We start from the raw sequence: 15599 nt of genomic DNA, 5'->3' as shown, positions 1-15599 counted from the left end.
ATTCTCAATGTTTACACAGCACCGGAGCGGACACGATCTGGATTGAATACGTGGACCCTGGCAGATTCCCGTTTCCAGGCGGTTTAATGTAAACGGACAGTGCATCTGCGAAGAAAACGAGACAGATACGGTCTAATGTAAACTTGGCCTATATTGACCGTAGGTGTGAATGTGAGTGTGAATGGTTGTCTGTGTCTATGTGTCAGCCCTGTGATGACCTGGCGACTTGTCCAGGGTGTACCCCGCCTTTCGCCCGTAGTCAGCTGGGATAGGCTCCAGCTTGCCTGCGACCCTGTAGAAGGATAAAGCGGCTACAGATAATGAGATGAGATATTGTTCCCCCCCCCCAATCTGTCCCTCTGAGTTACATGTTGATCCTGGGATTGAGATGCTGGCCTCTTCTGCCCCTCGGACCTGCTTGATCCATCCTGGTGCCCTGTGTCTGGTCGGAGTTTTATCGCCCCACTCCTGTGAAGGACGGCCCCATGAGGACAGTTGAGGGTTATACCTGCTAAAACTGTTAATATTATAGTCAGGCTGTCTGTTGTTGCCCAAATGAGGATGGGTTCCCTTTTGAGTCTGGTTCCTCTCGAGGTTTCTTCCTCATGTCGTCTGAGGGAGTTTTTCCTTGCCACCGTCGCCACAGGCTTGCTCATTGGGGATAGATTAGGGATAAAATTAGCTCATGTTTTAAGTCGTTCAAATTCTGTAAAGCTGCTTTGTGACAATGTTTATTGTTAAAAGCGCTGTACAAATAAACTTGATTTGATATTGTTTGAGTGTTTAGTCTATGTCTAGCTCCTATCTAGAGTTTGTTTGTTTTTTTTCAATTATTCTATTTTTATTTATTGCATTGCCTGTTTGCACCGTGGGTCAGAGAGGACTGATATTTCACCTGTGCTGTATGTCGAGCATGTACAGCATATTTGACAATAAAGTTGACTTGACTATAGTAAGTGATCGAACAAAATCAACAATTCAGAAACTCTTTAATGGTATAAATTTCAAATGGTTCGCAATTAATTCGGATCCACAGTTTTTATCATTTCAACCGCGCATCACAGCCTCGTCCATTTGAAAATGCCGTTCATGCACGTTTCTCCTCCATGAGAACTTCTGAACACGTGATGAGGATCAGAAAGCTTCCGTCACCCCAAGAGCCTGCGCGGTCGCTATGACGTCACGCCCGTAGGCGCGCGCACGTGTGTTAGAGTTGACGTCATGATGCACGGTACGGTTCTGGACTGAGAGCCCAAACACGGCGAAGGAACTCGTGGAGCATTTTGAACGTTCGTGCATTGCTGACGGTGAAAGGCAAGTGGGCTGGAACTCATGCACACGCGGTCAGAAAAACAAACAAACAAACAAACAAACAGCCACGAGTGCTGCGCGTGCTGTTGCATTTCTAAAGCGCGGGACGGACGGGCTCGCGCTCCGAGCCGGACCTGTGCTGGAACCACGCGCCAATGCCGTCGTGATTTGAGCGCATGCGCAATAGCGCTTTTCAGAGCTGTGTGGATTTTAGCTGCAAACTAGCCACCATTGGTGAGTTTGGATTCTTCGTCGAAGTTGTCCAGTTTTTCTCAGCTCCTACGGTAATACAATACTTTATTTATCAGCAAAATGTATAAATACTGTAAATTTCGACCGAAGCTTATTGTATTTACACATATATTAGCATGAAGCTATGCGCTTGGGATTGTTTTTTTTTTTGCGAAGAGCAGCAAGACAGTAGCGCTAACTAGCAGTAGCTAGCTAGCTAGCTCACCAAATAGCTAAAACAATTTCTAACCCGTCTTCACAATGCTTATGTTTTCAACGAATATGAACTTTAAATATCTATGATTCAGTCCATTTTGCAGCAGTGCCGATGAGTTTACGCTCAGTGATCGTTTCTTTCTTTCCATTTCTAATACAAGGATCGTCAAGCTGTATTTATACCGGTGTCACGGTCTGAATTTACCACCGGTCTGAATTTACCAGGTAAATTTAAACTGTAGCAGCCACGGTCTGAATTTACCACAGTATAAATTTACCAACTTGGTATAATTTTAGATTTGGATAACTTTATTTGTACCCAAAGGTAGATTTGGTGTGCAGCCAAGTGATCTCCAGTCATACAAAACTTTTAAAACAAAAGACACTTAACATACAAACATATTTGAAATATTACAGAAATGTTTAAAAACAGTAAACATTAGACAGTACCAAAGTAGTGTATCCCAGAGTGACTAACGCTACGTTCACACTGCAAGGCTTAATGCTCAATTCCGATTTTTTTGTGAAATCCGATTTTTTTGTGAGGTCGTTCACATTAACAAATATATGCGACTTGTATGTGATCCTCAGTATGAACGAAAAGCGACCTAAAAGTGTTCCGCATGCGCATTGCAGGATACGACGACGTCACACACAGTGAGCATGGCCAGTGTTTACGGAAGTAAAACCGCCCGGTTGTGGTATGACCCATCCAGTCTAGCTTGAATAGCTGTATCCCCCCAAATGGAAATCAGCTCCCTAACCTCTGCGTCCTTCCATTGAGAAGATTCAGAACCTTCACAGCCCGACGCGTCCCTCGCATTGATGTCATGCGCAGGAGCGCAGATACGTTTTTTGAACTGGGGGGGACAAAAAACTGGGGGGGACAAAGCTGCCAGCAAACCAACCCCAACACGGATATGCCTGTCAAACTTGTTGTTAGTAACCATAGCAACCAAGCTCGAGCTCGCAACCTGTGCAGTCTGCGCAGCTCAACCAACCGAATATCAGTCTTTGTTTTATGTGAGTTGTTGCAACTATGTATACACTGCTGTGCACCTCAATAAACCGAATGGTAATTAGTCTTTTGATTTTTCCGTGAGGTTTGCCTTATGCAAAGAATGACAGCATAGACGTTTTTTCCTCCCTATAAGTAGGGGGGACCGAACGAGGTGAATTTAAATCTGGGTGGGACGAGTCCCACCCTCTATCTGCGCCCGTGATTATGCGCCATGTTGTTGTAACTTTTTTTGAGAGACCCGCCGCCTACTTCAGCGCAGAATAGTGACGTTTGTGGCTTGTTGATGACGTGTAAGTCGGATGAATGCGACCTGGCGGTTCAGACTGAAGTCGCATATGAAAAGAGCGGATAGGGATCGGAATTAGGACCACATATCCAAACGGCCTGGGTCGGATTTGAAAAAATCGGATCTGTGTCGTTCATATTGTCAATAAAAGATCGGATACAGGTCACATATGGGCGAAAAGATCGGATTTGAGTCACTTCAGCCTGCAGTGTGAACGTAGCCATAGTGTCACATTGTGTGGAAAAAAAAAAACAGTGATATACCAGCCATGATAGATTGATGAATATGTAATAAAATGAGACTGATAAGATCCTTAAAGGGGAACAGAGGGCAATATATATAGAGTAAATATAACAATAAAACACACATTAACGAACCTTATTCAAGACTTACAAAAGTTTTTTTTTTTGTTCTAAGGTTGGAAAGTTATAGTGTTTTGAAAGTAGCTCGAGCAAACTATTTCCGCAGTTTGAACAGCCCGCCATGATATTAATTTTATCCAATCAGAATGCACGTTCATTTTCTCTGCGTAACACTCATGACGTATGTATGTGCCCAGTTGTGTTGGCTCATTGAGGTTGGGACTAGCACGTGTGAAATACCCGTTTCTGCCTCTTGCGACGATTTCGCAAGTCCACGGGTGGCGCCTATCTCATTGCAGCAAATAAATTCTGCTGGACTCGTGAGCAACTCCACGTTACATTTTCCGCACGAGCACCACGCCGTGTCACCTGCACGCAGACGCTCTGCCCCACGCTCGCCATGCCCATGGTCAGCATCAGTCTCATCCTCGCTGTCATCCGAGCTTTCTTCTCTTATTTCATCACCGGAGTTGAGAGTACCTCTCCTAGGTTCAAACTGGTACCCTTCTAAGCCATAGCCTGCTTGCAGTGTGTCTTGCAGGATCTCTTCGTATGATTCGACAGAGCTGTCGCTTTCACTTGATGCGCCCGACGCCATGATTACACGCTTATCTCCTCTATTTCGGAGAGTTCCGCTAGTGCAGTGGGTAGCGCTGACGTCACGGTCTTTTAAAAATGGCGAATCTTGTGCGGTTTAGCCTATAAAGTATTATATTTACAATTACCAAGTTATTTCGTTGTTTTCTAGTATATAAATTTGATAGAATACGTTACTTTGTCACATCAGCAACTGTATATATTATATTTGGTACCCCTTTAAATATATAAACAAATTAAAAATTAATTATAAAACAAAAATAAAATAAATTGTGCTATTACAGCCTATGTTTAGAAGTTATATTATTAATCTCTGTAATAGCAGAGGGGACAAAACTTCCTCTGAAACGCTTTGTCTTGCAGACAGGTACTGTAGGTTGTATCTGTAACCAGATGGAAGGAGCTGAAATTCCTTATACAGTGGGTGAGCGCTATCTTCACAAATAGGCAAATAATTTGGCCTAGTCTGAATTTACCAGCCTAATATGAGATTTATATGTTAATGTTCATACTTGAATTATTTACACTTTATCTTGATGAATATTGATTTTGTTTAAGTAAGACTCCTCATGATTATAATAATTTAGTTATTCTCTCAAATTTACCAACTTGGTATAATTAGACTGCTGTCATTGGGCCTAGTCAGAATTGACCAGCCCGATATGATGTGGGATTTACGTTCATACTTGATCCACAAATAAATTATTTTCACTTTATCTTGATGAATGAATGAATGACCTGTGTTTTAGTTCCAGTTTATGCACTATAGCCTCGGTCACAACCGGCCGTATGTGCTCCTACGGCCGGTCTACGTGCAAGAAACGCACGGAGGGCGCGCGTGTGACGTGCTGATTTTCGAGCCGTAGACTGGCCGCAGACCGGCCGCAGAGGTTTTTTGTCATGTCAAACAAACTCTACGGGCACTTACGTTTTTTTCAGGTCGCAAGACAAACTTACGGCCAACGTGTGTCTTTCTCCGCGAACAAAAAAAAACGCAGCGATTTGGGAAATGCCAAAAATCGCACGGCCAAAAAATCGCACGTCCAGTTGTGACCTAGGCTTAAGTATGCTGATCAGACCTAGCCTGGGCCCGCCCATCCTAAGTGTGACGCAACACGGGGGCCTGTTGCGAACTTAGGCTACGTTTACATTACGTCGAATCAGCGGATCATCAGATTAACGTTCTTAAAACGATTCGCGTTTACACTAAAACCGTTAGCCGTGCACACAGCAACACCAATACGCGGATACGCTCGGCTCCGCAGGCATCCTGCGCTCCAAATCACTCCGCCCTGAACAGCGAGTGCCCTCTGGAGGGTGTGCACTCCGGCCCTGCGCAGCTCACAGAGCGCGCGAGTGAAGTGAACAAGCCACGATTCGGGACTGAGCTGCTGTGTGTGAGATCCCAGCGCATATCACTTATTACTTGCAAGTGGAAGGATGGCAAGCCTAAAGACAATCATAACTGCACAATGGGCAGTATTTGCATCAGTATTTGCAGTATTTTCATACTTTTATACTCTTTAATGAAAGGTGATACAAGGCGGAAGTCTGCGCCGTTTTTCAGCAGTCGCCGTCACATGACCAACGCCAGCGAATCAGGAAGGTGGATGTCACAGTGACGTTGTCCAATGAGACGCCAGCTAGAGCTCAGCACAGCGTATTCGCGTATTCTCAATGTTTACACTGCACCGGAGCTGATACGATCTAGATTGAATACGTGGACGCTGGCGGATTCCCGTTTCCCCGCTTTTTCAGGGGGGTTAATGTAAACGGACAGTGCATCCGCGAAGAAAACGAGACAGATACGGTCTAGTGTAAACGTAGCCTTAGTCTGGCAAGGCAAGCTATCTCCAGCTCTTCCAAGCTCCCGAAAAATCGGGAGCCAATCAACTTTGAGCATCTCCAATGGCCGTGGGTAGAGGCGTGTTCAAGGCAGTGACGTAGTAGAACTGCAACCGGAAGCCATAGATTGTTTACAGAATCTATGCCGGAAGCGCTTCATTCACTGGAAACATTACGAACATGGAGCAGCGGCAAGCCTTTGACACAGCGGTAGATGCTGTATTGAAAGCATTCAACGGGAAGTTCTCATTGAAAACGGAGCAAAGAGCAGCCCTGGAGGTATTTATTCTCCTCCTTCTTCTTCCTGTTACTCAAGCAGTTTCCGTTGCGTCACATACGTCAGAGGAAAGAGTGATGTGATTGGTTTAAGCTTCGTCACAGCCTTTTCTGGCTTCGAGCAGTAGCAAACTGAGGCATTTCAGGGAGGCGGGTCAACCACGCGCTTTGGGAAACGGTTGGGCTTAATATCTTTGCCAGACCAATGCTCGCAGAGCTTTGAAGTTGCGTTAGCCAGACTAGATCAGACCAGCCAGCAGCCAGGAATGATGAACTTTATCTTCATGAATATTGATTTAAGTATATATATGAAAGAACAAAGTCAGAATGTAAAGTGTTTTGAACAACTTTATTAACTTCATTTACACATATACTAATAAAATTCAATCCAAACCATTCTTGTCGTACTGATAATCAAATCTCACAATTGTAGTCACAATTCGCGTTCTATTAGTCCATAAATGTGTTGAAATGCTCGGTACAAAATCGCAGCAAGAAATGGTAAATTTAGACTTCCCGGAAGTTGACCGGGGAAAAAAATCGGTCTGCACATGCGCATGGTAAATTTATACCAGCGCACGATCAGACCGTGACACCGGAAGTGTGTTTGTATTCGGTCCATAACATGTTCAGCGAGATGGCTAAAAAGGTCTTGATTTTGTTTCTAAACACTCTAAGGTAAAACTGTACACAGCAAGGAAACAGCTGAATATTTGTCGCAATGTCCATGAGGCTAGTTAGTTTTATGAAGTTTCGGTTACTTCATAAAAATTAATAAAAATCTCTCCATATGTTTGCATCTAACTTGACAGCAGTGAGTACTTTCTCTGCCATGATTATTTTATGTCCCCATGTGAAAAAGACGTTTGCACATGACCCTCTCTGATTTAGCTGTAGCAACGACTACCTTAAAGCAGATACAGTGGTGCTTGAAAGTTTGTGAACCCTTTAGAATTTTCTATATTTCTGCATGAATATGACCTATTATTCACCAATATTACATATCTGTGAGTGAGCAATTCCAGCGTTATGGACGTGACACTTGAACTCAAAATGGCAACAAATGACCCAGTGCATGTTTTATTGTCTCCCAGTATTTAAACAGGTGTTGCATATTTTAAGGCTGTACCATACTGGAGAAGTGATAGAACAAGAACAATTCCCATAGTACATCTAGGGCATGCCAGAAAATGCCAATAAAAGATGCGTTATGGATGTGACAGAAAAAGTATCACTTTTCTTGGGTGACTGTACATTTTTATCAAACTCTGTGAAATTGTAAACCTAATGTCGAAATGGAGATATCCATTTGATAGAGGGGTCCAAGGTGAATATTAAAAAATCTTTGTTTAAAATATTTTGTATTTCATGCAGAGTTTCGGAAGGAAAAGTCAGCGTTATGGATGTGACGAAATTCCGTTATGGATGTGACGCGTCTGAAATAGACATGGCATATGTTTAGAAAATCAGCAATTTAACCACCATAACCCTTTGAAAAACTCTCTAAATATCAGCTAAAACTATCAAAGTTCTTAAATAATATTTAGGATGGCTATTGTTTTGCTGTTTTGTGGATTTTAGCATACATTTCTGTGGCTTGTGGCAATAATATAGAATTGTACATGATCAAAGTTGATTTTAGCTTGGGTTTTACATTATAAGAAAGAAAGACTGGCATATTAAGGCGAAGGGAACAATTCTTGTGACAAATTGGTTCAACTTATTCACATCTGTAAAATACAGGCCTAGGTGATATCTCTGGGAGTGGTTTTGATGTATTACATGTTGCTTTATTCTTGCATGGTGAGGTTGACATTTACATGGAATTGCCCGAGTGGCAAAAGTATGTGAACCTTTGCTTTCAGTATCTGGTGTGACCCCCTTGTGCATAGGGTATTAGGCAGAAAAAGAAATTTACCAGTCAAAAATAATATTTTATATAATCCTGATAAGCGCCGCAGGTGCGAAGACGAGCGCCGCAGGCGCGAAGTCCCTCTAGGGGGGTCTGGGGGCATGCCCCCCCAGAAAATTTTTGAAATTTAGACTTCATTTCCTGCATTCTAGGACATTTTCAGGGTGAAATGGCGTGTAATTTTTGATCAGAAATATTGCATATTTTTACTTTGTATTTTTTTCAGTTTCACTCCTGAATGTATCAGATGTATGTATGGTGTTTGATTTGGTAACAAAAGTGAAAAGAAAATAAACAACAATGAATTGTATATAATCTTTTGATCTAGTTACAGTATTTAATAAAAAAAAAAACCCAACAGTATTCTATTTTACCATACCCCAATGAAACCCCCTTGTTAATCAATGTATCACACATACCTTTTCTGTCTTAACGGACAACGGACAACTTTTCGGACACGGTATGTTTTTGTCTGAAATCACTCACTTGTTCACTCATATAGTGAGCTCATTGGTAAAATGGAAGAGAGAGAAAGAAAAAAAAACACTTTCGGACACTATTCCGCCACACCGATATTTACGTCATTACTGTCGCACAATTAAAACGTGCCAGATCAGTTGGCTTGTGGGTTTTCAAAATAATAAATACGTGCATGTATTTTTGCTGTAAATCCATATTATAGTGAGCGTATTTCCCACATTAATAAATCCAAAGTACTTTGTGTCTGCTGCATCTTTCAGTTCTTTTAAATCAAGCCTGAGTACTTTTCTTCTTTGGCACTGACTTTTATTAAATCAAATTTGAGGCTTTTGATTAATTCCTCACTCTGCACTGTAACTTTGTATTTTATCTGTCTTATTCTATTTTAGCTTTTTTTAAAATTCTCTTAGTATTTTTAATTGTACTTGAACACATTTATGTGTTTCTTCCTCTGTCCATCCCCCCCCCATGACCATAATGCATGATGGTATATATTGCTTGGTTAGTGACCATCGGTTATACATTACTTTTCACGGTGTATTGTGGGTTTCTAGGAGTGCACTATATAGGGTGTAATAATTCTCACTCTACATTGGGACAACACTACAAAATGGCGAACTCACTATATAGTGAGTGATTTCGGATACATGGATAATGAAGGCTACTGGGTTTTGCTGCAAATGAAGAAGCAAGTGTGACAAAGTGTCCAGAAGAACTGTGGCTGGTTCTGGAAGATGCTCAGTAAAACCTACAGCTCATTTCCTTATAAAACTGCACTCACTGTACCTCAGACTACTTTTTTTTTCCCCTTTCTCTAAAGCAAAGGGTCGTCTCACACCATATATTGACTTTTTTCATGCATTACTGCTTACTGATTTTTCTTACTTACTAAATTTTTTTAATATAGAAACATTTCATTTAATTATTTTTGAAGGCATCTTTGCTCTATAGCATTTCATTTCATGTGCCAAAGACTTGTACAGTACTGTAGGGCTCTCGCTGGCACTCGTCACTGACTAACATAATCCATCAGTGACGAAGAGAAAATTACTAGCAGTCGTCATAGTGTGAATGTATGTTGTCATTATCATAAGTCATCTTTTATAGAAACCTCTCCACAATTCCCTCCGTTTGCTGAAATCCAACCCCAGTGAAGAGACGGCGGGAAGCCAGAGTGTAAACACTTAGCACATGCTTGTGACCAGGGCTCTACAGTGCGCACATTTCACTCGCATTTGCGAGCGAATTTTTTGGCATGCGAACGACGAAAAAAAACCACATGCATTCGTGTGAGGGCTTCTTGCGGCCGACAATTTAGGAAAGCACTGAGCACAGATGCGATGAGTTTAACATTCTAAAATGTATCAAACGTTAAACTGCAAAGTATGTAAATCCGGTGCTGGACAGCCTACCTAATATAGTGTAACGAGTAACGGCCTGTTGTGTGTGTGTGTGTGTTCAGTGTTGTGTACGTGCGTGTGTGTGTTCTGCCTGCGCCTTGCTCCCTGTCTGTGGTTGCGTGCATTGCCTCTGTCTTGCACTGCGGTGGTTCCCGGGGGGTGAAAAAGTTACACTTTTTTTTTTTTTTGCCGTTCTGCCATGCTAGTGCGTTTTACCAGGACATGAGATTTCAGCATTTTTATTCTTCTCGGTCTGTAGCTTGAATAAGTTTAGGCTACTGAATAACACTTTCAGTTAAAGTTGAGTCTGGTGCTTTTGTGCTAACGCTACAATAGCCTACTATCTCAATAAATATCCCCCGTAACATTTCCCGTTTTCTACTCATCTTTCTGTGATTGCCCCTCTTTCCCACGGTTGTATGTTGTAGGTGTGGCATTAGGTGGGAAAAGTGCTTTTTAGGGATTCATCAGATCATATAACTGAGAGCTGGTTCGGACCGAGCTGAGAAATATATTCGCTATGCAGAGAATAACGGCGTTTTTTAAAAGCAATGATGGTGGAAACAAGAATAAAAGAACGGACGAGGAAGAAAGTGCAGTGAAGAAAGCTAGAACGACGGGAGAAGGTGCGGGAAAATTATATAATGAGATGGAAAGCACACACCCCAGTGCAAACATTTAGATGGGAACATACAACACAGCAGAAAAACAAATAATATACAGTATATACAAATGGTGCATGTCACAACACAGCAGGAAAACAAAGGATATATATACAACTGGGCGTGTTGAGTTGCAGATGTTAATAGCACATTAGTTATAGAAACTCAGTTCAGCTACAAAACTCAGGATATTGCACTGTATTTGGTATTGCATTGTATTGGGTATGGATGTAAAAGTGTAGAAATATAAAATATACAAAAGCTATAAAAACTAAAAAGTTGCTCTGTGAGGTTGCACTGTAATAAGTATTGCACTGTATCAGGTAAGTGGGAGAATATTGTCCTTTTAGGTCCTTGTTGGTGCATTGTTGCACCTGCCAGAAGTGGCATCAGTCAGTGCATGTAATTAGCCTTTTTCACATTACGTCACTTTGCAGAAGAACCTCACATCCATTTTCAGCCTTTTGAATGGAAGAAGAGGCGGCATGCTAATCTGCTGGCTAACAAGTAGCAACCATAGAAAGTCAGTAAACTTCCTTTCCAAAACAAGGCAGATAGATGACTGGAATGGTCGCTAACAATACGTAATGATAAACAACAATGCGCAATATTATCAATCTTATCTGTGAATGACACAGTTTTGTTAACATATGTTGCCGCCGTATACCTCTTCTTCCATTCAAAAGGCTGAAAACGGATATGAGTTCCCCTGCAAGTGACATAATGTGAAAAAGGCTAATTGTTCAAGGTGGTTATGGCCTATGGGGAAAAAACTGTTTTTGAGTCTGTTGGTCCTTGCTTTGATGCACCTGTAACGCCTGCCTGAGGGCAGCAAGTCAAAGAACTCAGAGCCAGGGTGGGAGCTGTCCTTGATGATGTTGTTAGCTCTGCTGAGCTCTGCTCTCTGTTTAGCTACTGTTTGTTCATTCATTCAGTTGTTCGTTATTCATTTGTTTGTTCATTCGTTCATTTGTTCATTCATTCATTCTCAATTGAATTTTGCGTTTTATGTGTTGGTGTGTCTAAGACTACGTTCAGACTGCACCCTGAAACGACCCATATCCGATTTTTTTTTTTCCCATATGCGACCTGTATCCGATTTGTTATTTACAATCTGAACGACACAGATCCGATTTTTTCACATGCGACCCAGGCTGCTTGGATATGTGGTCCTAATTCTGATGCATATCCGATATTTTCACATGTGACTGCAGTCTGACCGGACAGGTCGCATTCATGCGACCTACACGTCATCAACAAGAGACAAACGTCACTATTCTGCGTTGGCTGATCCCGCCTCTTTGGTGGAAAACAACATTTGTACAGTTTTCAGAATTTAAATAGACTTTTATAGAATTGATCAAGCTAATGGTGGATTTGGTAGGGACCTGGATGTTAAATCATCCTGTATTACAAGATTGTTCTGGAAATTTCCAGTAATTTGACACCTTCGGTCTCAGTAGTCTGCTGCCCACATTAATCAGATTGTGTGAGTTCCACCGCCGCCACAAAAACCACATCGCCAGGTCTCGCCTCATCTCCATGCTTTACTTGCAAACTTGAAGAGTGCGCTTTTTTTTTTGTTTACGTATTATGTAGATGTGCTTATTACGTGTCAATTTGCGCATGCAGGACACTTTTGGGTCGTTTTCCGTTCATATTGGAGATCACATACAAGTCTCATGTAATTGGTAATGTGAACGGCCTAACAAAAAAATCGGATTTCACAACAAATCGGATCTGGGTCGTTTCAGGTTGCAGTCTGAACGTAGTGTAAGGTTTGCGCTGCAATAAACCTTTAAAATGAAAACCTGCTTGTGCCCCCATTTTTTTCCCTGTGCTCCTAAAATTTTTAACTTAGGAGCACGTGTGCTCCTGAAAAAAAAAAGTTAGTGTAGAGCCCTGCTTGTGACCAATAAAAATCGACTACACATAATGACCAAATGAGTGACAAACTTTTGACCAATCGCACTGTGTTTTAATCGGCCTGGTGCGGCAGTGTAATTATCTCTGCGTGAACCAAACAATGGCACAGTCTAAGCTGGTGATTTTTTTTTTAATTTATTTATTTGTTTGTTTGTTTGTTTTTTGAGCGAGCTTCTTCAAGCACTGAAGATGATTTAAGGGCTGAAACAGCCACAGGGGAGGCACACTCAGAGCCCTGACCGTCCCCAAGCACATCGGACAGTGTCAGTAATACAGGGACTGGTTTAAAAGAGACAGCAAAAAAACGCCAAAGTGAAAGTGCTGTCAGACGGCAAGCGACCTAAGGGAGCTACGTTTCGGGGCTATAACCCCTGGGTATTTTTGCCCTCAAAAAAAGTAAGGGATTAATAGAAAACAACTGATTTGGATGTCATCTGGGATTTTGAATGTTGTAATATAATAATGTAGGTTAGAATTTGCGTCTTTGTGGTCCTAAGGGAGTGAGAGATGATATATTTTTATTAAACTGATGATTAATTTTACTAGTGACATTAAGTCAGTTGACGTGTGCTTCAGTTTCCTGAGACATTATGGGTGTTGATGATAATGAGACAGAAACTGAAGTGAACGACATACTGGTGCCAAAATCAGTAATAAAGATGTCATAATCTTTGAATGTGTGTGGGTGATAATATTACCTTGTCAAATTAGATATAACCTCACCAACCTATTGATGCCAATCTCCCTTAAAAAATACTAGCCTCTGGAAAACTAGACTGAGCTAGAATAGAACTATAACGTATGATGAAAACCGCAGTGTCATTCTGTATTCGGTTCGTAAATCGAAGGGAAAATCGTTGATTGTTCCCAGATTCTTCTCAACTCTGTTCAGTTGTAAATCATGTTTTGTTTTGAGCTAAAGGGAGTCCTAATATATCTTTTGAATAATTTCATGCTAAAATAACCTGAAATAATAAGCTCAAACTAAAGAAGTTTATTTTAGTTTGATGGTGCACAGGATGCCCAAAATCAAGTCTTTCTTATTAGAGATGGAGTGGAGCCCAAATTTTATATGTAAGGCCAAAAAAAAAAAGTGTTTCCGGTAACATGAAATACTAAAATAAGGTCGGTAGGTAGGAAAAAGTTTACTTTTTTTTTTTCCTTAATTTTTTATTTTGTTCGAAAAAATTAACACAAGTAAACATCTTACAAAATAGTATTTTGGCACAGAATCCTTTATATCACGCGTCATAATAAAATAAGTGTTTTAAATCTTTAAACGAATAAAAAAAAATATAGCGAGAGTTTGAGTTATGATCTACGGAAGCGTATTGCTGCCACACTCAAAAAAATTGGCTTAGAATCAAGTAATTATGTGAAAAGATATTGTTAACAAAGTTATCATGTTTTTACAATATATTTATCATGTAATAACATCACGTAATTTCATGATACGAAATTATCACGTTATTTCATGATATTTTCATGTAATAACGTGAAAACACCTTATCAAGAAATAACGTGAAAATAACGTCCTAGGCTAGGCGACTTCCATTAAAAGCAGACGGCCTAGCCTAGCCTACTGTAGAACTTGGGTCGAGCAAAAACACCGAGCAAAAACATGGCTGAATCCTGAATGACTCCTATTTGTATAAATAAGGGACTACATAGGCGGCAAAACGTAGTGTTTTTCCCTGCCATGGAAGTGCACTTGTATACTGAAGAGGAAGCAATTTGCATTACAGCCTTGAATGAGGATTCAAAATGGCGCCTCGGCTCAGTTTTCCCTTCCTCCTTCAGTATACAAGTGCGCTTCCATGTTTATGCAGGAGGGCTGATAGAAGTGGTGAAACATTTTACTTTTTATCGTTTCTTTCACAACTTGAATGCGTTGAAACAAAAAATTATGACAAACTAACGCCGCTTACACTAAAATATCGAGGGAAATTTGTAATAAAAACTTTACGGTCGGCAATTTCGACGCGGAAATTCTCGATCGGTCGGGTTACCGGAAACTTTTTTTTTTTTTTGGCCTAATGGAGAGGCCTAGCTCTATCTGTACAAATATTTGAATTGTGCCAGTTTGGTTGGTATAAACCTGTATTAAGTCCACTTTGATAAGTTGGTAACCAAGAAAAAAATACAGATTAAGAAAAAGTGAAGAATATTTCTTTGACTTTTTTTTATTTTTCAAAGAAAAAAAGTGGAGAATCTATTTCAGGACCCAGGTACTGTAGGGTATATGCAAAATATGAGTGGCATATTACGTAGTTTATAATACATGGGGCCAAATTACTCAATTCTGATTGGTCAGTCAAGGAGGGCTTTTTTTCCTTAACACGGGGCCGTATTTCTGAAATGCTATTGGCTAGTTCGTTGCTTGGTTACGGTTACAGAAATGCGCAAATTCTCCTTTTAGATCAAGCACAGAGTTTTTCTTGCATTTAGCAATCACCTTTTGTAAAGAAGTTCCAATAAAATTTTGTAAACCGCTTTCAAAATCCTCGTGTTGTGTCGCCGTGTCATGATGAAAGACGCTTTAGAAACTGATTCAAACGTGCAAGATAGTCTTGCGCCCTGATTGGTTCAGAAAACGTGAACGACAAATGTTGTGAACTTGAATGGCTTCCGAAGTATGAATTTAGCCCTATAAACAAGTAATTGTATGGGTCCTCATAAAATTAAGGCTCAATTTCACTCGTGATTTCAAAGTTTTGAATTTTCAAAACTTCGAAATCACTCGTGAAATTAATCCTTAATTTTACTCGGCCTCATACGATTACCTATACAAAATACTCACGTCCATCCGTATATTATATAAAATTTATTCTAGCCACATTCACTGGATATGAGCAATCGTGCGCTCTGATTGGCTACCCTACTACTAGGATACCAGCTCGTATACCGTGAGTAGAGAGAAACAAAATGGCAGAGCGTATCAAGTCAGATATCACTTTATCAAGTGTTTTAAAAGAAACAGAAATGGCTAAATAAAAGAAGAGTTTTTTGTCGTGTCTCCCCCCCCCCCCCCCCCCCCCCCCCCCCCAATGGAGCACTTGCATGTGACGTCACAT

The 15599-nt window shown here is 40.8% G+C and overlaps 1 protein-coding gene across 4 annotated transcripts in view; it reads left to right on the top strand.

Annotated features, from left to right (window-relative positions):
- The first annotated feature begins 1258 nt into the window (after window positions 1–1258).
- Window positions 1259–15599, top strand: part of magl (MAX dimerization protein MGA-like) — a 124657-nt gene continuing 110316 nt past the window's right edge. For all 4 annotated transcript variants that reach the window (XM_060917773.1, XM_060917774.1, XM_060917775.1 and 1 more), the window contains exon 1: window positions 1259–1595. The gene's annotated coding sequence lies outside the window, so the exon portion shown is untranslated. The remainder of the gene's footprint in view (window positions 1596–15599) is intronic.

This window comes from Neoarius graeffei, chromosome 3, assembly GCF_027579695.1.
Source record: "Neoarius graeffei isolate fNeoGra1 chromosome 3, fNeoGra1.pri, whole genome shotgun sequence".
In the NCBI taxonomy this organism is placed as follows: Eukaryota; Metazoa; Chordata; class Actinopteri; order Siluriformes; family Ariidae; genus Neoarius; species Neoarius graeffei.
Note: the sequence above shows the minus strand (reverse complement) of the source record. Positions and strands in the feature narration are given on the sequence as shown.